This window comes from Myodes glareolus, chromosome 5, assembly GCF_982192425.1.
Source record: "Myodes glareolus chromosome 5, mMyoGla1.1, whole genome shotgun sequence".
In the NCBI taxonomy this organism is placed as follows: Eukaryota; Metazoa; Chordata; class Mammalia; order Rodentia; family Cricetidae; genus Myodes; species Myodes glareolus.
Genome location: NC_142030.1, coordinates 7,689,532 through 7,712,565, shown reverse-complemented (window position 1 = coordinate 7,712,565; position 23,034 = coordinate 7,689,532). Strand labels below are relative to the sequence as shown.

Below are 23,034 nucleotides of genomic sequence, written 5' to 3'. Positions count from 1 at the left end.
TTAACTATTTCTTACACATAGACAGTATATCTTGGTTATATCCACATACGCACAGTCCAGGACCAAAGCACCACACATCCACTTTCGTATTCTCTCTCTTATATGTGATTCTGAGATGGAGATCGGAACTCAGTCCTCTTGCTTGTGTTGTAAACCATTGATTGAGAGAAACCCTGCCTCACTCTGTAGGCATTGTCTCCGTGAGGAAAGCTGTGTATATTTTGTTGTCCTCTTTGATGTTCCACAGTAATAGTTAGAGCCTCACAAAACTACCCTGCCCTCAAAGAGGTATTGGTTATATGAGAGGAGAGCCCAGAGCTAAAAATTAGGAAGGGCTTCCATAGTTCTATGCAAGAGTCAAAAGGAATTTTAATCTATTGAAAAACTTTTTTTGGAGATAGCATGTTGTCCTGTAGCTCAGGGTAGCTTTGAAATCTTAATCCTCTTTATCCTTTACTTTATCCAAATGAGATTATTGGTTTGTGCCACCGTGCCCAGCCTCAACCCACAGAAACCAGAAATCTTGCAAATAAAAAAAGCCTTTTGTCCTGAAAAGCATTTAAAGTTTATGAAATCTTGCAAACTTTCTCAACACAGCTTTTCCTTTGGAGCTTTCTTGTTGCTTCCAGAGATTCAGTGCCATGTAGGTGTGTCTGACCTGTAGCCTGTGGGCAGAATGTACTCTCAGATAGCTCCAAATAGGGCCTGACACAAAACCCTGAACTTACTTAAAATGTAAGATTTTTTAAAAGGTCTCCTTTTTTTGTTGTTGTTAAAACTAAGTTGCATGGTTCTTGAGTATGAGCTTTATTGTTAGTATCTACTGCAAGGTTGAAATGGTTGGTGTGTAGGTTTTAAAGTTATGTGAATTGCTGTCACAGTGACTGTTTGTTGACTTCAGCTAGGCCGTGCACCTTATTTTGTAGTCTCTAGCAGGGCTCACTGACCTTTTAACTGTGGTCCATCAGAGTCTTGACCTTTTAGGAACTGGGGAGGTTGCTCCGTTGGTAAAGGCTTGCTGTGCAAGATAAAGGATCTAAATAAGCTACATTCTCAGCACCTGTGCTTTTAAAAGTCAGGTGTAGCCAAGTGTACCCATAATCCCAGCTCTGGTGAAGGGGGTGGCAGGGGAATCCTGGGGCTTGTTAGCTAGCCAATCTAGCCCAATAAGTGAAGTCAGTGAAAGACTCTGTCTCAGAAATTAATGTGGAAAGCAATTAAGGAATACATCTGCTGTGGGCCTCAATTCTTAGTTACTTTTCTATTTTGATAAGACACCAAGGCCACCTATAAAAGAAAGAGTTTATTTGAGGCTTGCAGTTTCAGAGGGTTAGAGTCCATGATGATCATGTCAGAGAACATGGTAGCAGGCAGGCAGGTGGGCATGGGACTGGGCAGAAGCTGAGAACTTACTTTTTAATCCATAAGCACACAAGGGAGAGAGAGCTAACTGGGAATGGCATGGGCTTTTGAAGTCTGAAAGCTCACCCCTGGTGACATACCTTCACCAATAAGACCACACCTTCTAATCCTTCCCAAACAGTTCCACCAACTGGGGACCAAGTATTCAGATGAGTCTATGGAGATCATTCTTACTCAAATCACTACAACCACTGACTTCTACACATACACACAAGCATATATAACACAACTACAGTTGGGCACACATACACACAAATCATGGCAGTGCAGCAGATTCGGCTACACATCTGGTAGAGATGATCAGCCATGGGTCTTTATCTTCTTGAGCTGTGTGTTGGAGATGGTGGTGAGAGCAGACCAGAGCAATCTCTTGTAGCTGTTGATGACAGTGTCTTGACATCTTGGCTACAGGACCTCAGTAATATACCTGTACACTTTTTAAATGGGGACCTGTTTCTGGGTCATTTTGTCATGTGACTACACACTTGGAACAAAACACTAACATGTTAGGCTTCTTCTGGGATGGCTGGGCATTTGCCTTTGAACTCTGAGTGGCATTCATGCACATTCAGGGAAGGGTTGGATACAGGGGTGACCTCAACTGGCAGACATCAAAAGGTAGGGTGAAATTCAAGATCAGATGGATGCCATGGTCTAGAAGGAGAGAAAATCACAGTGTCAATCAGTGATTCCTCATGATCATCAACATGAGAAGACAAGAGCTTGACAGAGGTGAACATGAGCATGGGGCAAATCCACCTTCTGGTGTCTTCTTTATTCTCTTTCTTCCATGTTTGAAAGCTTTCATTGTAGAGGTCTTTCACCTCCTTGGTGGGGCTGCCTAGGTTCCCTGAGTAGTTCATTTTATGTTTCTGAAAATCCTTTGAATGGTAGTCCCCTCCCTTACCCCTGTTTCCTCTCCTGGAAAGTTATTATTTGTAGATGAAAGGGCTACTTATTTCTCTGTTCTTGAAGTAGGATTTCACTGTGGCCCAGGCAGTTTTTGAACTCCCAGCAATCTCCCTGTCTCAATTTCTTGAATACCATGAATATAGAGCTATGTCACCTTTCCTGGTTTCTGGTTTCTCAACATTGATTTTTTTTGCCATGTTTTATGGCTAATGGTGTTTAGCAGATCCAGAGCCTTCTGGTGTCATCATTAGGGTTTTTAAGCATGCACATTCACAGAGGCTAACACTGTATTTTCTTTGTTCGGCAGAATGGCAACTATGCAAAAGCATACTCTGGATGATTGGCAGAGGTTAGGGACCAATAAGAGGAGGGTGGAGTAAGGCAACATAGAGTAATTTTTTGCTCAATAAAGAGCAAAGAATAGTTATGTGTTTGTATAAAATAGAAAAATTAATAAAAAGAGTCAAACAGGCAATTTGTAGGGATTTTCTTAGCATTGGTTTCAGCTTACTGCAGTTGACTGACAGATAGATTTAGAGTGATGTGCAAGGAGAAAATTTGAGTCTGTGTTTGCTACATGTACAAAAGGGCATCATGATTGATTAACAATGTCTGCCATGGATCTCAAGACTGGATGAGTCTGGCATTCACAGACAGTGCACACATTGCTTGTGGCCCAACTGACAAAGTGGAGTATAGACAGAAGTTTCTATCTGTCACCTGGTCTTGCAGTCATTCAGTCCCAAAGAAACACACAGAGGCTTATACTAACTACAAACTGTTTGGGCTCTTAGCTCAGGCTTGTTACTAATGAGCTCTTACAACTTAATTTACCTTTGTCTTCCCAGAGTTCTCCTAGTCTGGTTGTCCCGTCTTTACTTCCTACCTGACTACTGGATAATCAGTGTTTTATTAAGCAAACATAAGTGACAAATCTTTACAGTATACAAAAGCATTATCCCACAGCAGTGGAGGCTGACCTGGGCTTCAAGATGAGACCTGCAAAAAGCTAATAATGTGGCTGAAAAGTAAAAACCACTCAATGGAGATGACTTGCCCCTTACAGAGGTCAGGTATTACCATCGTTAACTCTATTAAGAATTTATGTGGTAAAATATGAGCAGGGGTTGTGGAGACAGCACAGGTGATAAAATGCTTGCTGTGCAAGTGTGAGGACCCGAGTTCAATCCCCAGCACTCACCTCAGTGACCTTCCCCTGCTTAACAAAGGTCAACCCTGGTGACATGAGCTAGTACCCCAGGACTGGGGAGACAGGTGGAATCTTGGGCTGGCTGGCCGGTCTGACTAACCTCACTGTTGAGGGCTGGAGTCTAGTAAAGAAGGCTTGTCTGAAAAATAAAGAATGACAGCTCTGGGAAAGCAACTTACAAAGTCAAAGTCTGTCCTCCGCATACAAGTGTATATGTCCCCACAGAGCCGGCTCTGTCCTCCACATATAAGTGTATATGTCCCCACAGAGCCGTCTCTGCGCCCCATCCCTCTCCTTGGGCACACAGAGAAAGTAGAAGAAAAAGTAGGGAAAGTTAATGAGGGAAAAACTGCATAGACTCGAGTAGCAGTTTGGGCCATTTGTTTGTGGTTTCGTAAGTTATGGAGAGAACTGTTTTTTTTTTTTTTAAATAGCAGTAACAGCATCAGAGTCAGAGAGTGCATGCTTTAAATACAGCTCATCTCAAATGGCCCACTCTGTTTATGAAAATTTTTATCTATATATACACATAAATATGTACATATAAATTTTCACAGCCAAAGGGAAAGGTTGTATATTATGGCATAAACTTATATTTTTTTGGCTCTGACTCAGCAGCCATAAAATCTAACTATTTCCAAGCACCAGGGAGATGGGAAACAGTCTTCCTAACATCCTAAAATAATCGTGTGGAGGCCAATCCAGTGGTCCCTGTGCATAAGTACCTCAGATTGAATTTTAGGAGAATTTTTCATACATCCTAGTATTAACTTTGGGGCATAGAAATGGACCATATATCTAATAGGCAGCGTCCCTGTGAACTTTCAGGCCCAGCTACCTCCAATGAGATGTTCCTATATGCATTTAAATGCAACCGTTAAGAGGTGAAGTTCTTTTCTGTGTCTGTTGCCTAATGAAACAAACTTTCAAAACTAACCCCCAAGGGAATACCGTTATACGTATGTATAATGTTTAGCTACTAGGGAAAGGGGCATAAGGAGAAATCACGCAGGATGCCATCAAGAAGACATTGGCATTTGGTTCACCCATGAATAAATTATGGCTGAAGTTTGGATCCCTGTCTTGTCACAGCTTATAAAAATTAATGTGGGCTCAACTTTTATCCAAGATAGAAAAGTCAGAGCCAGGCAGAGTCTTGTGACATTATAAAGGGGTAGCTCACCAAATGTTCTCAGAAAGGGAATCAATACTGCTATTGGCTTGTTTTTATTTTTTCTGATGTAACATAACGGAGTGGCAAGTTTTACTAGGTTTTTTTTTCTTCTCCCAAGTTTTAAGACTGCCAGACTGCTCCAATCAGCCAGAAGATATTAGGACAGCTTCAAATTCTGCGTTCTACTGAAATCCCTCTACTTAGTTAGCAGCTCAGAGCTGGCACATACCAAAGGTTAGTCTGTTCACTAAGTTCAGACCAGTTAAAATTTTATTACATATTACAGATTATTTTTTTCAATTTTAGATAGGTGATAACAAAGGAAAATGGAAGACCAAGTTTTAAACCATGATAGCTACGATGACAATATAATATTAGACACAATTATCAACATAAAGACTGTTCACATTGGGACATGTGTTAGGATGGAGTGATTCCAGGGCAGGATGGAGCTTGTCAATGTGATGAACTTATGACAGAGATAGAATCATCCAGAGAAAGACAGGGTTTCCAGGGCCTGGGCATGGTGATGCCCACCTTTAATCCCAGTACTTGGGAGACAGAGGCAGGAGGATCTGTGAGTTTTGAACTAACCTGGTCTCCATAGTGAGTCCCAGAACAGGCAGAGCTATATTGTGAGACCCTGTCTCAATGTCGCCCATGTCGGTGGAACTTCGGTCAGTTTAGGAGAGAGATGGTGCCATCAAGGGATCAGCGAAGGGAAGTTTGATTTTCACATCCCTCTTGGATTTAGCACAGCTTCTTAGATTCGGCTAATCTACAAGTCATGAGATCAAAGTCAGTCTGGGTGGGACACTTGTGACCTTGTACCAACAAAACAAACTTCTCCACACTCAAAAGAAACTAACAGGAAAGCAAAACAAACAAGAAAAAAAACCCGCAAATTTAAACAACAACAACAACAAAACTCAAAGGACAAATAAACCAACAGAGGAGTAGAAGGTCTTTCTCCTTTCTTTATATTCAGATCCTGGAGTGGAACCTCCTGAGTCCTCTACACCTGGCTTGGGTTACATTGGAAGTTAAAAATGTGCAGGAATCACCTAGAAAAAGACTATAAATTCTTTCTCTCTCTCTCTCTCTCTCTCTCTCTCTCTCTCTCTCTCGTGTGTGTGTGTGTGTGTGTGTGTGTGTGTGAGAGAGAGAGAGAGAGAGAGAGAGAGAGAGAGAGAAGGAAGTTGATATGACCGTCAAGCCCATTCAGTCAGTTATTTTCCTTTGGCAACAGCCCTCGAGGAGATCCCAGGGACTGTTGCTTATACAAAAGAGGACTGTTTCTTAGAGACCATATCATGACTTTTAGCATTTCCTTCTAAGAGACCCAGAAGTCCCACAGCTAACAACTTCATGTTACTTGGAAACCACAGGCTATAGAAAATACAGTCTGAAGCTGGAGGTGGCTTTGGCATAAGGCACTGTTGAATTGACTGTTCCCATGCAGGTCCAAAGAGGGGAAATTCAGCAGGAAAATGGTGTGCTGACTCTGTTACCATGGAGACAGTCTGGGGCTTCTCTAAGAGTCAGCGCGTGGTAGGTGGTGGCTATGCCCCCCAGTCAGGAAATCTTGGTGAGACCGTTTGGTAGCTTCAGGCTTTAGAGAGCACTCATATAAAGGATCAGCATTCAGGAGCCGGGGTTGGATACGAGGACGTGCTCCCTGAACCTGGGGAGAAGAACAGCTCCAGGTCACACTACATCCACCGCTCATAGAAAACAGCATGGCCAGAGTCCATAAGTTCTGTACAGTAAGGAAATGCCTGCCTCGTGGAGTTAAAATGCGGAGCCCAACCCTCGCCTTAGTCACATAGAGTGTAGCCCATCATGACAGAGTTTGTCCAGGTGTTTACTAGGACTGCACACGGTGACTTATTACAGAAGCAAAGGGTTTCCCCAGTAGGAAACAGATACGTGGTCATCAGAAGACTGGCTGGTGCAGGGAATATTTGATGGTGACTTCGATTGCCGAGGTAGTACCCCATCAGAGCCTGAACTGGGAAAGTGACAGTTCACCTTCTCTGAGTTGAATTTGTTCATAGGGTTACGGTTAGAGTACGCTGTATTGCAAACCCAGCACATATAACAACAGCAATAATAATCCTTTGATCTGGAGTTATCGTTAATGGTTATTGTTTTTTTTTTCCCCTTGAGACAAAGTCTTACTACATAGCTCAGGCTGGCCTCAGTCTTGCAGTCCTCCTACCTCAGCCTCCTCTGGGTGCTGAGTGTGATCCATCTTAATTATTCTTATTTAAAAACAGAATAGCATCAGAGTTGCAAGGTAGAGACCACAGCTCTGAGATGGGGGCAGCTGCAGTATTGACCCTCTGTACCCAGACAGCTTGCTGCCTATGCCCTGCAAAGCTGGGTCACATTTTTGTGGTTTGGTTTTATATTTTTAAAGTGAAAATCACAATGGGACTGAACAGTCACAGGCACAAAGTAGTTGAGACATTTTTATGAAGCAATGCGTGTTTAGTCTGGTATGCAGGAGTGCCTCAATGTTGCCTCTCTCTTTCTCTCTCTCTCTCTCTCTCTCTCTCTCTCTCTCTCTCTCTCTCACACACACACACACACACACACACACACACACACACACACACACAGAGCATGGACACTGTTGTAAAGGTTTAACATGACTTTAACTGATATGAAGTGTGTGTATGTGTGTGTGTGTGCAAGCACATACATATGTGGTGGTCTAGGATGTACAACGTAGCTGGAATGAGAACCCAAAATAATTAGTTTTGGGGTTTGATGACTTTACGATTATTGATATATTTAAATAAGACCTGTGGAGCTAGAGTAGTTTGAGAAATTTATCCAGGAAAGTATTTCAATTCTGTACCTGGTCAATATGGAAAGTTGATGGGCCTCTATGCACTAATGTTAAGGAAAGAGGTTAGAGTTACGGGTATAGAATTTATGACTTCACATGATGAAAGCAGTCAGGTGTGGTCCGACACACCTGCAGTCCCAGAACTGGGAGAAGGAGAAAACAAGGCTGGTCTCAATACATTTATTTCTTCAAATAAATAAGCACTCTGGTCCATACTATGTATTCTCTTAGTACAGAGGTCAGAGGGGGGTCAGTACCATTACTAGACACATTTCACTGGTGAAGGAAACTGAGGCACAGAACCTGTGATTTATTTGTTCCAGGTCACTTAATTAAGCATCAACCCATGGTTTTAATTCAGGTATTTTTTTTTCTTCTGGAGATGATATTCATTACTCTTTTGCCTCCAAGGCATTGGTGGAAACTACTCATCTGGCCCAGACCACACAGAAGAGAGGGAATGTGGGTATGCTTTTGGTTTGAACCACCCATTTTTTTTTGTTTCTGTTTTGTTTTGTTTTTTACTCTCTCATTGCCAACAGGCTCTTACTTGTTGAGCCAATGAGGACTAAAGAAATAATTTGTGAGTGGATAAATGGTAGGGGTCCAAATCTTGCTGTAGTTGACACCCCTTAAATCCTACCCTAGTAACAAGATGTTCTAGGTCGCAGTTTGCAGTGAAAACCAGAAGAACCATTCAAACACAGACTTCCAGTTCCAGCCCTGACCCTCCTGTGTGTCCATCAGGGCCCAGACCCTCCTGTGTGTCCCTCAGGGTCATCCTGGCCCACTGTGTCCTTAATGTGGAAAAACATTTGACTGGAAGTCAGTTTGACTTGGAAGTCTAACCTACAATTAGAGCCAACCAAATTTGCTGTAGGATGAACCACAGTAGTTTTGTTACATAAATTAAAGCCATAACAACAATTATACTGGGTTTCCATATGAGTCCTAAAGCAGCTGTGAAGGTGATTTTAAAAGAGGAATTCCCAAAATGTCTAGAGCAATCACAGCATTGCTGAGGTAATTACATTGCCTCCCCAAGTGACTGTTTTGAAGGAAAATGCTAGTTTGAATCTGTAGTTGCTGGAGTATTTAATAAATACCATTTTCATTCCTGAAAGGGCTTTCTTCCTAAACCTTATTTTTGCAGAAGAGGAGGGCAGTGTGGAGGAGAAGCATGTTGCCATATTTTCTGATTCATTGTTGCTTTCTGTTTTTGTGGTGGCATCAGTTAATTGGGTCATTTTCTGAGCTCCATGGGCCATCCTCATCCCTGCTATGCTTATGTTGTTTTCCTCAGTGAAGCTCCACATAGACAGTGGGGCATTGAGATTCCATCCTGGAACACATGTAAATGGTGGAGAAGCCACACATGATAGCGGTGCTTCAGGTGGATATCTGTGCAGTCTATCAAACCCTTTTCAGAAAATAATTTTACCTATGTGATGTGGGAAGTCCTTCTCTATCTGTGTTGCTTGATGAATGAAGCTGTTTGGGCCAATGGCTTAGCAGAGTAAAGTTAGGCGGGAAGTATGAACAGAGACAGAGAGAGTAGGTGGTGTCAGAGAGACTTCATGTAGCTACTGAAGGAGTCAGACACCCCCTGGAACCTTACTGGTAGGCCACAGCCTCATAAAGATAGAATTGGGTTAATTTAACATGCTAGAGTTAATTAATAAGAAGCCTGAGCTAATAGGCCAAACAGTGTTGGAATTAATACAGTTTCTGTGTGATTATTTGGGTTTGAGCAGTTGGGAATAAATGAATAGTCTCAGCCTACAACATGGTGTGCCATCGTGGGGTAATGACATCCACGTAAAAACTGAGAGTGCTTGGGAAGAAATTCTAGATACAAAAGAACAGAGTGACGCACAGCTTCTTGGTAGTCCCATTATTTTCACATAGGCTCTGTTTGTTGGCAGTGAACAGAGACATGGCTTCTTTAAGAGGCAGCTTCCTGGTTTGCCAGCAGGAAGGACATTGGCTCTTTCTGAAAGTCTTGCTATGGAGCATTTAAATAGGGTTTTAGAGCACAGTGGTACTAGTTGCTTAATGGCGACATAGACATGCTGTGTCCCTAGAGCTGGGGCGGTGAACATGACTCACAGAAGCAGTGAACATGCCTCTGCCACACTGGACTGGGAGGAGCAGACAGGCAGGATTACGGAGTTGGTCCTAGCCATACCTGCTTAGCATTTTAGAAAAAAACATTCCTGGTCAGAAAATGATTACAGATACACAATAAAGACAAATTCAGACAACAAAAGACCTCTGAAGAGACACAGTGGTTTTAAAAAGTATGTGTACACTTGGGAAAGAGAGGAAAAAGGATATAGAAAAAAAAATAAAACAGTCTTTAAAGAGACTATTATATAAAAGTAATATAAACGAAGACAGACGGTCATAGATTAAAGGAGTAAAGACAAATAAGCCACATAAAGATGGAATATACACAGAGAATCTGGATTATGTATGTTATTGTGTTTTCTTTGAAGTTTTTGATTATGAATGAACTAAGTACAGAGAGACATTTCATTGTACAGGCTGCTAAGCTAAACCAACATATATATTTTAAAGGTATCTTGATTTCAATATTTGAGTCCAAGGATATGTTACTTTGAAAAGAGGTTCTGCTTTTGTTTCCACAGAGGAATGTGAACCTGTGTATTCCTTCCAAACTAATGTGGTTTAATGGAACAAAGCCCCCTGAAAGTTCTCTGTTAACCCTAAAAATACTTCACCCAACAAATATCAGGAAGAAATTTGGAGAAAAACTACACCCAAATTCCCAAAATGGTTATTTATAAATGTTTGTTTTCATTAAAAGGGGATATGATATAGAAATGAATACTTTGCGTTGGTATGAATCTTGGTCTCTTGATAGAAATTTAAAGTTGATTTGCTACACTGTGTATGTGTATTTCTGCTCTTATTTAAGGTATTGTGCTTGTGCAGCTCATTTTAAAATGTAATATGTAGATAAGAAATACAGATTAATAGTGATCTGTAATAATCAAACATTGTAGTCATGTTAATTAGGTTTTCTGGATGTAGAGAGATATATTTCAGATGGATAGGTATTCTTCAAACCTTTCAGAAACCTACAGAATATGGCATTTAAAGGGTTTTAAGAATTTAGACTTTTCTTGACAGTGAGACATGTCTGCTTCTGGCAGCACCAATTACCTCACAGAAGTTGAAAGACACTAAAGAAACTCATTATGGAATTTGCCTTCAATGTGACAAATCTTGCCATTTGTGCAAGAAACTGCTCTTGCCTGGACTGCTTTATGGTATGCTATATAAACTGGACATGCAGGACCCACAGAAAAGTGACTGCTGAACTTTGCAACAGATAGTATAGTTTTTCAGAATTTCTGTTTCACAGAAGAAACTGTCAGACATTCTGCAGGACACAGAAGAAAGTGACTGAAAAACTGCCAGCATAGGCAAAACAGATCATCAAATGTCCTGCTTCATTGAAATGTCTGCTGGATACTATGGGCCTGTAGGCTGAAGATGGATGCCCTGTTACAAAAGAACATTCAATGATTGTCCAGGCAGAAAGATGTCCCTATCAATTCTAAATTTTTGGAAGTTGCTTACAATGCACTTCTTGTTTATCCTTCTGGGGTCTTTGAAGAGTATAAGACAGATAGTTACAGTTTTCCTTGGTTATGATAAAAGATAAATTAGATATGAAACTTTAGATTCACAAAGATAGATAATAATATATTTTGTTTAATTTTGCCAGACACAAATAAACTAAATATTGTACCTGTAATTCTTGAACCTGTTTTGTTACATGTAATTTTACTTTATTAAAGTTAAAATCTTATTTTTTTATTTAGACAGAAAAGAGGAGATGATGTGGGTTGTCCTTCTGTACATGTGTTACTTTTATTGGTTGATGAATAAAGCTGTTTGGGTCAGTGGCTTATCAGAGTAAAATCAGACCTGAAATTCAAACAGATATAGAGGAGAGAAAGAGAGTAGGCAGAGTCAAATAGATGCCATATAGCTGCTAAAGGAGAAAGATGCTGCCTGAACTTTACTGGTAGGCCACAGCCTCATAGAGATAAAAATGGGTTAATTTAAGATGTAAGAGTCAGTTAATAAGAAGTCTGAGCTAATAGGCCAAACAGTGTTGTAATTAATATAGTTTCTGTGTGATTATTTGAGTCTGAGTGGCCGGGAACAAACGAGCAGTCTCTCCCAATACCTATGGGAAATGTTAATCCAGTAAATATTTAACGTTATTTATATCAGGGAAACTGCTGACTTTTCTTTTGGAAGCATACTGTGGTCTAAGAGGGTGGAAAGTAGTTCCGTCTGAGCACCCATTAGGTATCTGTACATGGCTACCCTTAGGATTGTTGGGTCTCACGTCCATGATCGGAAACTTCTTCTTTCTACTTTCTATCTGCTAATAATTACAGACAATTGAAAAGAAGGTCATACCCAGTGTTGCAATTTTTCTTCAGTGCCAATGGTCATATCATCTCAATTTTCTTGTTTTTCAGTTAGTTGTGCATCATATTGTCATCCTTTGGTTGTGAAAATAAGTTAAACCAGAATAGATGCTTCACTTTTAAAATTTAAGCTTATTTATTTTTGTGGGCCTTTGTGTGCGTCTGTACATGTGTACCAAGACATGCACATGGAGGTCAGAGGACAACTTTAAAAAAAAAAAGTGGTTCTCTCCTTCTCCCATACATGTCCTGGTATCCCGGGATTGAACTCAGGTAATTGGGGTTGACATCATCTCCTCCCGCTGAACCATCTCCCTGTCCCAAAAGACACTGTTGAACACAAACTAACAATGGAGACAGCATCTTCATCTGAGTTTCTCCCATGACACGTTTTCTCTTTGATGATCATTCCCTTTTCTTACCATGACTTAGTGAGCACTAGCTTGGTTTTCTAGCTGTTGGAGATAATAGTGTGGGGGGGAAATATCCTTGGAGCTCACAGAGATGGCAAGTAGGACAGTGAGTTGAAGACATAAACTGTCAAGTGCTTTGCAAAGTACTAAGGGGGAAGAAAAGGTGGAAGAGACGAGGAATTTCTGGAAATGGGGACATGGTTCAATTTTAAATGTCAACAAAGCTGGTTGGTTCTCTTTGAGAGGATAACACAGGGCAGAGTCTGGAAAGAGCTGAGGAAGTCAGGGTAGTGTTGTCTATTTGGGGTATCAGGAAATCATGGCAGTGTATGTCCAGTGGGTGACAGGAAACAAGGGCAGCATGGTCCAATGGGGTGTAAGGATGGTCAGGAAGTTATTGTAGTGTAAGTACAATGGGTGTCAGGAATCTACGGCAGAGTATGTTCAATGGGGTGTCAGTCCTGAGTAGTGCTGGGCCTGAAAGGATTTTTATTTATGGTTAGAAGGAATAGATTTCAGACATTTATAAGGCTTGTTAACACATTAAATAATTTTCAATCTGCTTAATTAAAATACATTGAAAAGTACTTCTTTCTCCCCACCCTCTTCCTTCCTTCCTTTCCTAACATGCCATGGGTAGGTGGGGACTTTTGACATTGCAGCTCAATGTGTCTTCATTGTGTATAAAGCTCCTGTTTAAGACTCTCATAATTAAGTTACAAATCAAAATCATACCCCACCCATTCATAATGTTTTAAGTCAATTTATTATTTGCATTGGGCACATTCATTTTGCCATTCTTCTTATAGGTTCCTGGGCTATATGCTGGACACTACTGTTAGTTCAGTTAGACCATTGCTCTGCACTAGGTTTCAATGTGGATGGCATCTTGCTGGCAGCAATCAGTAGGGCTTCTGAGGAAGCATGAATGGTCCAGGAACGAAGCATAGTTTTCAGAGATTCCAGCCTCACTTTGCCTCCAAACAGTGGGAACTACCTTTATTTTTTGTTTTATCTTTTTTAAAGTGGACATAACATAGCAAACTTGTAGGTTTGTTGGGAAGATTCAATAAAATAGCATATTAAAATGTTTTTTGAATGAGGAGGCATTTAAAAAAAATCAGCATTTCATGTACCTTTTGAACACTTTCTTTCCTGATACCTGAAATGAATTAACCCATTATTATTATCCTATCTGAAAAGTTTTTTACACCCCGATAAACCTGTCTGTCCACCAATGCAATAATCCAAATCAGTCCAAATCTAATGGAATTAGAAAAGGCCCAGGTTTAATGGATACCAACGCTCTTGTATGGCCTTCCAGGCCCCAGAGAAGAGATTGGGAAGGAAGACTGGAAAATCACAATTTTTTTCTCTGGGGGGAGCAGTTTAAATACCCTGTGGGAGTGGTCTTGAGCATCTCTGGGGAGGATCATCGTTTGGTGAGCTTTCTCGGAGGTAGAATCTAGACCGACTCAACTCCCAGGGGAGGGGGCTTGGGATGAAACTTCCTACCAAACTTTATCTAGGGTTCATTTACAAAGAACTTTCCAGAAAAGGTTTGATAGTGAATGAATAGGGATTTGAAATCTGTAAGGTTGTCTGTTTTGGGCCAGTGTCTAATTATTGATACTTATTAACATTATATATCAGCTTAGCCAACTGAAGCCCCATTTATCTGTAATAGCTAATGGGACCCAAACTTTGAACTTTGCTGTGTGCTAGAGTGACTTAGTGTGTGTGTGTGTGTGTGTGTGTGTGTGTGTGTGTGCCTGTGCCCACCCCCCGTGTGTGTAGGTGTATACAGTCCACAGAGCACGTGTAGAAGCTAGAGGAAAGCCTTGGGGTTGGTCCTTAAATTCTACACTGTGAGAATTGTACGTGAGCTCCCTGGGATTCTACAGCCTCTACCTGCTGTCTCCTGTGGGAGCTCTGGAATTGTAGACAGGCACACTCTGTCCATCTTCCACATAGATTTTTCGGGCATACTAGGTCCTCACACCCACTCCGCTCTTTTTATGACCTCATACGTGGAGGATTTTCATGAGCAAGTGTGACTCCTTCGGTCTGCCTTTGAGTGTTCTGACCCAACTGCTGCAGGGTGTGACTGGAGAAGCATTATTTAATTAGCTTTTACTACTCCTCTGGGAGGTTCCTGTGTGTGTTGATCCATCATGTTCACCTCTTCTCCTCCAAATCCTCTCAGACCCACACCCCCTTCCCTACCTACCCAACTTGATGTCTTTTTTCTTTTAAAACCTATGAAGGCCAATGAGTGCTGCCCAGATATTCCTCAGTGTGGTGATTTTCCTATTGAGTGTGGTCAGCCTACCAGAGGCTACACTCTTAAGATAATAAGTCCCTCCATCTCCCAGCAGCTAATGGCTGCCAGTAGATATCTCCACAGCCAGGGGTGGGATTTCATTCTCAACTCCTCTTTCCAGGCTGGACTTTGGTCCTGCTTAGGCTTACACAAGACATGGGTGTGCTGTGGCCTCCACTATGAGCTTCCATGTGCAGCTGTCCTGTATTCAGGAGATACTGTTTTCTTATCTCTCACTACCCCTGTGTCTTACACTTTTTCCACTTCCTCTCCCACAGAGCCTTGTAAGGAGAGTTGTGCCTTGTGTGTTCTGTAAAGAACTGAGTCTTTTGCACCCTCTGATTTTCTGCACCGTGGTCAGTTGTGAGTCTCTGTGTTAACCACTGTCAACTGCAAACAGAAATTCTTTGATGATGAGGGCTGAGAGAGAAACAGAGCAAATGATTTAGATGGACGGCTGAGTTTGGGAACCACAACAGATGCTGGTTCCTGCAGTGAAGTGTGCAGAATGAAGAGGGTTGTTTCGGAAGCTGTAGACTATAGCAGATAGGCTTGCCCCTTTGGGGATTGTAGCTGGACAGCACAGGCTGTGTGAGTGTGGTGTGGAGCAAAGCCACACACTTTATGGCAGCTGGAAAGTGAACAAAAAGAAGGGCAGAGTCCTTGGATCTCCTTCCATGGCATCCCCACCCCTCTACTCCCATACCCCTGCATTCCCTGCCCCCACTGTTCTAACTTCCTTCCAGTATTCTAACTTTCTCCCACTAGACCCAATCTGCCCCTGGTTCTACCACTTCCCAGTGACACCATAGGCTGGGACCAAGTCTTAAAATGATAGGCTTTGGGGAACACTTAAGATACAAATATAACATTGGCCAAGCAAAAAGCTTAAATGTAGATTAAAACTGGTGTGCTTGATTGCCTTGTCTTCCGGAAAGGTTGACAGGAAGGTGACTGCTTCCAGGAGTTGCCCACCTTAACCAAACACCAGCCATTATGTGTGCTGTATCTTCTACCCTGTTCCCCACCAAGCCTCGAGATTGTGATTTCTGCCTTGATGGTAGGGCATGTGATTACAGGAAGATTCAGAAAACTTGGCAGGAATGTGATGTTTGGCATGCTTTCTGGGTCCCTCCCACCATGCAGTAGCAGCTGTGCAAAGGTGAGGACCTTGAATCTGGATACCCCCTGGTTTTCTTTCTCACAACTTTCTGGAATCATCTTAAATGCGTTGTTTATGCCTTGGTGTCAATTAAAGTCACTGTTAGCATTTCAGGGGCAGGAGAGAGGGATGATATTTGCATTTTAACCTTAAGCCTGGGTAGTAAGTAAAGGGCTTTATTCCCTAAAAGTGGCTGAATACGTAAGATAGTGTATAGGAACTGTATATCTTTTATTATAGAGTGGCTCTTCTGAGCACTTGTATCATGTACCTGTGACTGGCCCAGTGCTTCCCATGTTGTGGCGTATCAAAACCATTCTCATAGATTTGTGCCTACGTAGGTTGAGATTCCTCCCTGACAGTCATTGGTTCATTTAGTAAGCACTTACGGGGCCACTGCTGTGCTCTGTACATACCGTGAGTCAGAAGATAACTAAAGCATCAGTTATAGGAGCTGATGACAGAATTCCAGAAGTTCACATACAGGGTTAATCTCAGAAGGGTTTGGCGATGATGAAGACACAGGAGTGTTCCCACAGTTGGGAGCAGGGAAAGGCTCATAAAAGAGGTGACTTGGATCATGTGTGGTTGGCTCCACTCAGGACTTCCTTCAGATGATGACCTATGACCTCCACAACACTGCTCTGCTCTGGGGGACTGGCTTGAGACTGGCAGCAGGGGGCTGGCTCAGGGGTGAGCCAGGTGTTGAAGCCTGAGTGGTTTGCCCAGGGAGTACAAAAGCAGCCGCAGGCCATGGTGAGCCATACCATCCCGAGTTCTGACTCTAAGTTTAGTGATCTTTCCATGACCCTGAGTTTCCCCTGCTGGTTCAGCAGCTGGCAGAGCCATGTCCGATGAGGACATAGTCGGGAGCCAGTGGCATCGGGTGACGTCGCCAGCATTTTTTCCAGTTGAACCAGGCTGCCAGGGTACGCTCTGCCCCCCTTCTTGTACAACCAGGCAGTCAGCGTGCTAGCGCATATGGAAAGCTGAGCCTTGAAATGGAGGATTGTGGGAAAGCCCAGGTGTAACCCAAAATTCAGAGTACCTGGAGACTGCTGTTCTGCACTGTATGTTACAAATTCAGAAATCTGCACCCTGAAAACCACCAACATTTCACCAGGTGTTATGTATTTTACGTAATTAGAACTTGATCAAATAAATGCCATTTTATTTCAGACTCTGAAATTATTTTTGTTTATACCTTCACCCTTACCTTTATTTAACAACTTTGACCATCACTAATTTACTGGTGGGCCTCAGACTTCTCCAACCACAAATATCTTCTACATCCTTCCTCAAAATATCTCAAACTGAATTATTTTCTTAATCTTAATTTGCACATCATTAATAGCCTAGCCTTAATTCAGTTGTCCGATACAGGATATTGAAATTACATGACTCCAGCTCTCTGTCAAGTGTTCTCCTTTGCTCCTCCCTCCAGGATTCTATTCTGCCCCCATTCTTTGCCACCTCAACACCTGCAAGATACCTCTCCTTCCCTAACAAATAAAAATAAACAAACAAGAACATTCCCTGCCCCATTCTGCCTTGCTTAGCAGCCTTACTTAGCCAGCTGAGAGCATTAGCCCTGTTTTCATTCGATGTTCAACTCTTTCCAGCAGGCTGATGCTTCTTCCTCTATCGGTTAAGTAAAATACCTTGAAAATAGATTCCTTTGATGATGGAGGCTTTTATTGTGTCTCAGGGCTATCATCTGGAATACTAGTGGTTATTATACACTACCGTGTTGCGGTAGGCATGGCATTTGCTTTAAATGAATAGCCATTCTCTTTAATCTCCATTTTAAAACAAGCTATTTTTTATTCCAGTGGCCTTAACTTTTTTTTTTTTAAAAAAAAAAACAGGACCACATTTGGAATGTGAAGAAAATTATGAGTCTTCTATATTGGAAACATTACCTCTCTCTCCCTCCCCTTACCATTCCCTTCTTTCCTTTGCTCACAACTTCAGCGCTAAAACAAACAACCACCACCACCACCAACCAAAGAACATCTCGTCTGTGTATCCTTGAAGTGGTGAAAGCTCGATAAGGACCTTTGCCTTATGAGTTTATTTGTGTATTTTCATGTATCAGCCATAGTATACCTGTCTGTTTTAAAATAAACATTCTGATGAACTTGATTCGAGTTGAGATGTGTGACCAGGTACCCATTTTCCTTGAGTTTATATCACAGTTTTGAAAATGACCTGAGTGGATGGGGTAGCTGACCACCCAGCACTCTGGAGCTCGCCCTTTACTAGTTAGTTGTAAGACTGTGAGGTCCTCTCATGAACTGTATGTAGTGAAAGTCAACCTGGATTCTTGACCAGGGTCCCAGAGTTCCTGCCGCCACATGTTTTAATGACTGGAAAACTTTCTAGAAGCATGACTCATGTAAAATCTACATCTGACAGACAATCCTTTTGTGCCTGGAGTGTGCTTTTCATTTCTGTTGTTTTATTATCCCGACAAAAACCTGGTGAGAAAGTCAACGGATAAACTAGGTCTAGTGCTGGAATCTCAGCACTTGGGAAGTGAGGAAGGTAGACCTGAAGTTCAAGGTCATCCCCAGCTACAAGGTGAGTTGGAGACTGGCCTTGGCATTGTGGATTACACGAGACCCTATTTCCAAAAAAAAAAAAAAATCCATAAAACCAAAAGTCCAAATATTCTGCTACACACACCACACACAGAGACACACACGGACACACACACACACACACACACCAACGAGTATAAGCATTCAATTCAGGGTACCAAGGAGCACACAGGTGCACTGAGAGTGGCTAGAGGCAGGAAATACACAAAAGGTTCCTTTCCTTCAGGTTCTTGTCCCCGTGTCTCTTTATTGTCAGTCTCTGACTTTCAAAGTATATCATGATTTCATTCAAGCTGCTTATTGCTTATGAGTTGAAGACAATGATTGGATCCATTCATATCAAATTAGCTTGTGTTAGAAGGAAGATAAATTGTGTGTAAGCTTGAATGGTGACTAGTGACACTGCGGTTGTACTAGGTGGCCAGTATGCATGGTTACTGATAATTTCATCTTGTATAAAAGTGACACTTGTAGAAATGATGTTTTTACCTCTCTCTGGGTATTTGACTCCAGGAACTTATGATTGCTAGGCAAGTACTGTACCACGGAGCTACAGTTGAGTCTGAAAGTGTGAGTTTGAACATACTTTTGTCTATGAATTCTGTTTTTCCAAATGACTGAATTATACTACAGAACTAGAGGTAGGCACTTGAACTTGCCTTACTTAGCCTGGGCTCTTGAGCATCTATGTTTACATCAATCTTCAAAGCATGAAGAAATGGAGGAATGTTCAAGCTTGCCCTTGCTTTCTCTTCCCCCTAACATCATGTTTCAGACTCCTGGAGCTAGAGCGGCCTTGGAGTTAGTTGAACTCTACTTTGTACAACTGGGGACGCAAAGCCTTTGCTGACCCCACACAAGCTGTCCTCCAGCAGCTGCTCTAGAGTTGCTAGTGTATCTGGTGACCACCAGACCCTAACTGTCCCAGTTTTTAAAGCCCAGAACACACTTGGGAAATGCAAAACTAGCTACCCCAGCCCCTGTATGATCCCATTTCCATCAGCTTTCTATATATGCCTGCTCACCATCGTCAGCCCCATGGCCAAATTCTACCTCATTATAATATCATCCTCAAAGCAAATAATCTGGCCACTCATCTGAGCTTATTGTTTTCCCTTTCCTCTGTCCTTCCTGGGAACCCTAGCTCCTCCTGCCCCAGCCTCCCTGCTGGGTGCTAGGATTCCAGCAGAGTGTATATAGCCATGGCAGGGTAAGTTGTTTTCTGGGGACTGTGTAAGGTGTGTGGAGACCAGTTTGTGTATTTTCAAACTGAAAAGTGCCATCGTTATGCCCCAGAGGGCATCTTTGTGTGGATTAATCCACCAGAGGCATAGAGGAAAGCCACTGTTATAATTGGCACCATGCTAGATAAACCGGAAAAGGTGGGGGTGCAGGGAGAGGCATAATTCTGTTAGAAAATAATTGGAAGGTGGATAAACATTAAAAATAACCCCCAAACAGGTAGCAAACAACGATGTTCTATGCAGCAGTGAACACTGTGGAATACTGGATGAGCAGAATGGTCATAAACAGCAGCATTGTGGACACAGTAGGGTAGGAAGTTGGCCTTGACCAGTGGGTAGAACTGGAATAATGAATCGAATTTAAAGAGGCAGAAGGAAGTCAAGGCATGCTGGGGAAAGGGTATTGGGAGTGTTCCCTGAACCTGTGAGATGGCAGTGAGTTACTAACTGATTGGTCCATGGCGGGGACCAGTCTGGGTAGGATGCTAACCGTTGACGATAGGTTGATAGTGAGAACTCAGCGTCTTTGAATTTGAATCCTAGTTGTGTAACCTGCTTCTCCATGCTTGGATATTCTCGTGTAAGGTGGGGCAAATCCTCATTTTCCCCTCCTACTGTGTGTTGGAGATAGAATTTGATCTTCATGTTCTCAACAAAGTCAAGTTTGCAGATTTGCTTTCTTTGTGTCCCATGGTGCTTTGTAAGCTCTTTGCATTCCTTCCTGGTTTGGCTGGGAAGTTAAACTGGGCATGCTCCAACTCTATTAACTATTACGTTTAAGATGAAGGCAGAAAATAACACCTTGGAACTAAACCTGAATTCAGACAACCAACAAAGAGGCCTTCTTGAAAGAGTTGGAGGGTCTTGACTGGGAAAGTTCCTATGCAAGCTGGGCATGTCAGTGCATGTCTGTAATCCCAGCACTTAGGAGGCTGAGACAGGTGTCTTGCTGGGTGGTTGAGGCCAATCAGAGCTACATAAGACCCCCCTTGCCCCCTCCCTCCCCAAAGAGCAAGCAAACAGACAATCATCTATTCAGGCCTCTGGAGAACCTGAACCTTGACTACCAAAGGAAGGGACCTCTTGGCCCCTGCTCTGATGTGTGGGTCAGTGAAGCAAGGACAGCATTTGCCTGGAGAGAACATATAATGTATTTCAGGGGATCAAAGTTAGTCAAGATTTTTTTCTTTTTAAATTATTCTTTTGATATCCTGGAGGTAGGTCATCAAGAGTCTGGTTCTGCGGACAGTAAGTGAAACAACCAAGCAAACAAAAATAAAAATGATAGTGAGGAAAAACCCCGGAGAACTGGACACTGTCTGTTAACCAGTTAACCAGTGTGTTTTGGCTACTTACTGGAAAGTTACCAATAACTTCTATAGACAGGGATGCTGAATAGGCTCTAGGTCTCTTGAATCAATGGCTCTGGTCACCTCTCAGCACCAAGGGGATGGATCAGCCCATCTCCTGGCAGTCCAAAGAGACTGTAAACAGAGCCAGAGCATCTGGGCCGATTGTCAACGGTGGAGAGGCTCCGCTCAAGTCTTGGGATCCTGCCATTCGTCAATAGTCCTCTGACCCTCTGAGTCTACTTCAGCCAGGCTCTCCTCCAATTCTGATTGTCTGGCTTTTGCATAATTACAGTGTCTTCCCCATGGGGTTTGCTAGCAGTTCTTGGGTTGTGACTCTAAAGGGAAAGGACGCAACAAGTGTCTCGGTGCTCTCAGGACACTTAGCCAGCTGCAGTTAGACAAACCGTTCAAATGGACAGCCGCCCAGGATGATCTCAGGCGAGTTAAGAGTTCCCTTCCAGGCCCTTCCACTTCTCAGATTTTACATTCTCCTCTGTGGGTCTCCCCACCCCCAACCTTGGCTTCTACTGTCATATTTTAGGAATTTGGAATCTGTTGGGGACAGTGAGGGATCTCAGCAATATACACATTCCAGAGAGCAAGGTCATGGTGAGGTGTAGGGGAAATTCCTCAGTCTGCTATACAAATGGATAGGTAGTGGTAAAGATGGGCATAATGTTTATGGGACCTGGTACTGCACATCTCCGGTTTATACACAGGGTGCAAGCATATACAATATTATGATGACCTGACGGAATGTAGGGATGCCAGACAGTGAGCAGACAGCAAAGGAAGCCTGGCAAAAGTAAGTTGTCTGTGCTATGTAGTCCTGTGGCCACACCAGCTAAAGTACAACTTCCTGTTTAGAGACAGAAGTATTAAGGTTACCCTGGAACCCCCTCCCCCCTCCTTCTGATGCTTGGAAACAATTAATAAAATGACCAAGGCATTGGATAGTCAGCTGTCACATCTTTGTCTATATAAAAAAGTTTTACTGCCATTTAGAATAAGTGAAATAAATGTTATCACCCTTTATGTCCTTCCAAACTCCCCTGGTGGTGAGTTAGATGCCAGTGTACCCCCTCCCCCTGCACATCTTTCTTCCTTGTCCATAGAACCCTCACTCAGTCTGGGACTTCTCTTTCTTCCCTACCCCCTCCCCATTAAAAGAGAAAAAAAAAGGATTTAAAGAAAAATAGCTCCAATTGTGTGAGGCCTACGCACCGGGTATGCAAGTCAGCCAGCGTGAATCGCGAACACGAGTGGGGCCCTGGGTGGATGCTCCTTGGTGCCGAATCTCTGCCTGGGCCGGGTGGGTAGAGGGGAAAATGTTTATTTTTAAGGTTGGGAGGTGGGACGCGTAAGTCTGGAATCCGGGAACCCAGCACCCCAGCATTGGGGATGAAGGGGTTCCTCCTTCCCCTCCCCCACTCCGTTTTTTTTTTCAAATTTATTTTGCCCAGGCGGGGATTGGCGACGGTCAAAAGGGAGCAGTTGGCACTGAATGTCACCCTGAAGGTAAAATGAAAGACAAAAGAGGAACGCATGCTTGCTTTTGCAGCGGTTGCGGCGGCGACGGAGGCAGGAGCAGCAGGATTTAAAGGGAAAAAAAAGAAATCACACGCACATACATACATCTATACACACCCAGAGGCGTCGATTATGCAAACGCAGTAATGCCATCAAAATCTGACAGTGCCGGGGAAAAATTTTTTTTTCAAAAAAAATAGAGAGATATTTATTTTATTTTTTTTTAAAAGAGGGAGCCAAACGCATGCAAAGAGAAACGTGCACATACCACGCAACCACCCGAGGAGAACCTGGCAGCCTGTCTCCTCTTCTGCCAAGTTATCATTAAGAAAACAGGGAAGGCATCATGACGTCCTG

The 23,034-nt window shown here is 42.6% G+C and overlaps 1 protein-coding gene and 1 long non-coding RNA gene across 9 annotated transcripts in view; one reads left to right on the top strand and one right to left on the bottom strand.

Moving 5' to 3' along the window:
* The window catches only part of Esrrg (estrogen related receptor gamma), a 613,673-nt gene that overhangs the window by 28,261 nt on the left and 562,378 nt on the right, over positions 1 to 23,034 (top strand). The gene's annotated exons all lie outside the window — the stretch shown is intronic.
* LOC146894802 (uncharacterized) lies at positions 21 to 22,530 on the bottom strand. Of its 2 annotated transcripts, XR_015001220.2 has the most exons (5): positions 22,372 to 22,530; positions 6,230 to 6,402; positions 5,313 to 5,496; positions 3,536 to 3,683; positions 21 to 2,076 (listed from the first exon to the last, which is right to left on the bottom strand). It is a non-coding gene; the product is annotated as an uncharacterized LOC146894802 (long non-coding RNA). The 2 variants fall into 2 exon arrangements; XR_015001219.2 differs by lacking the exon at positions 3,536 to 3,683.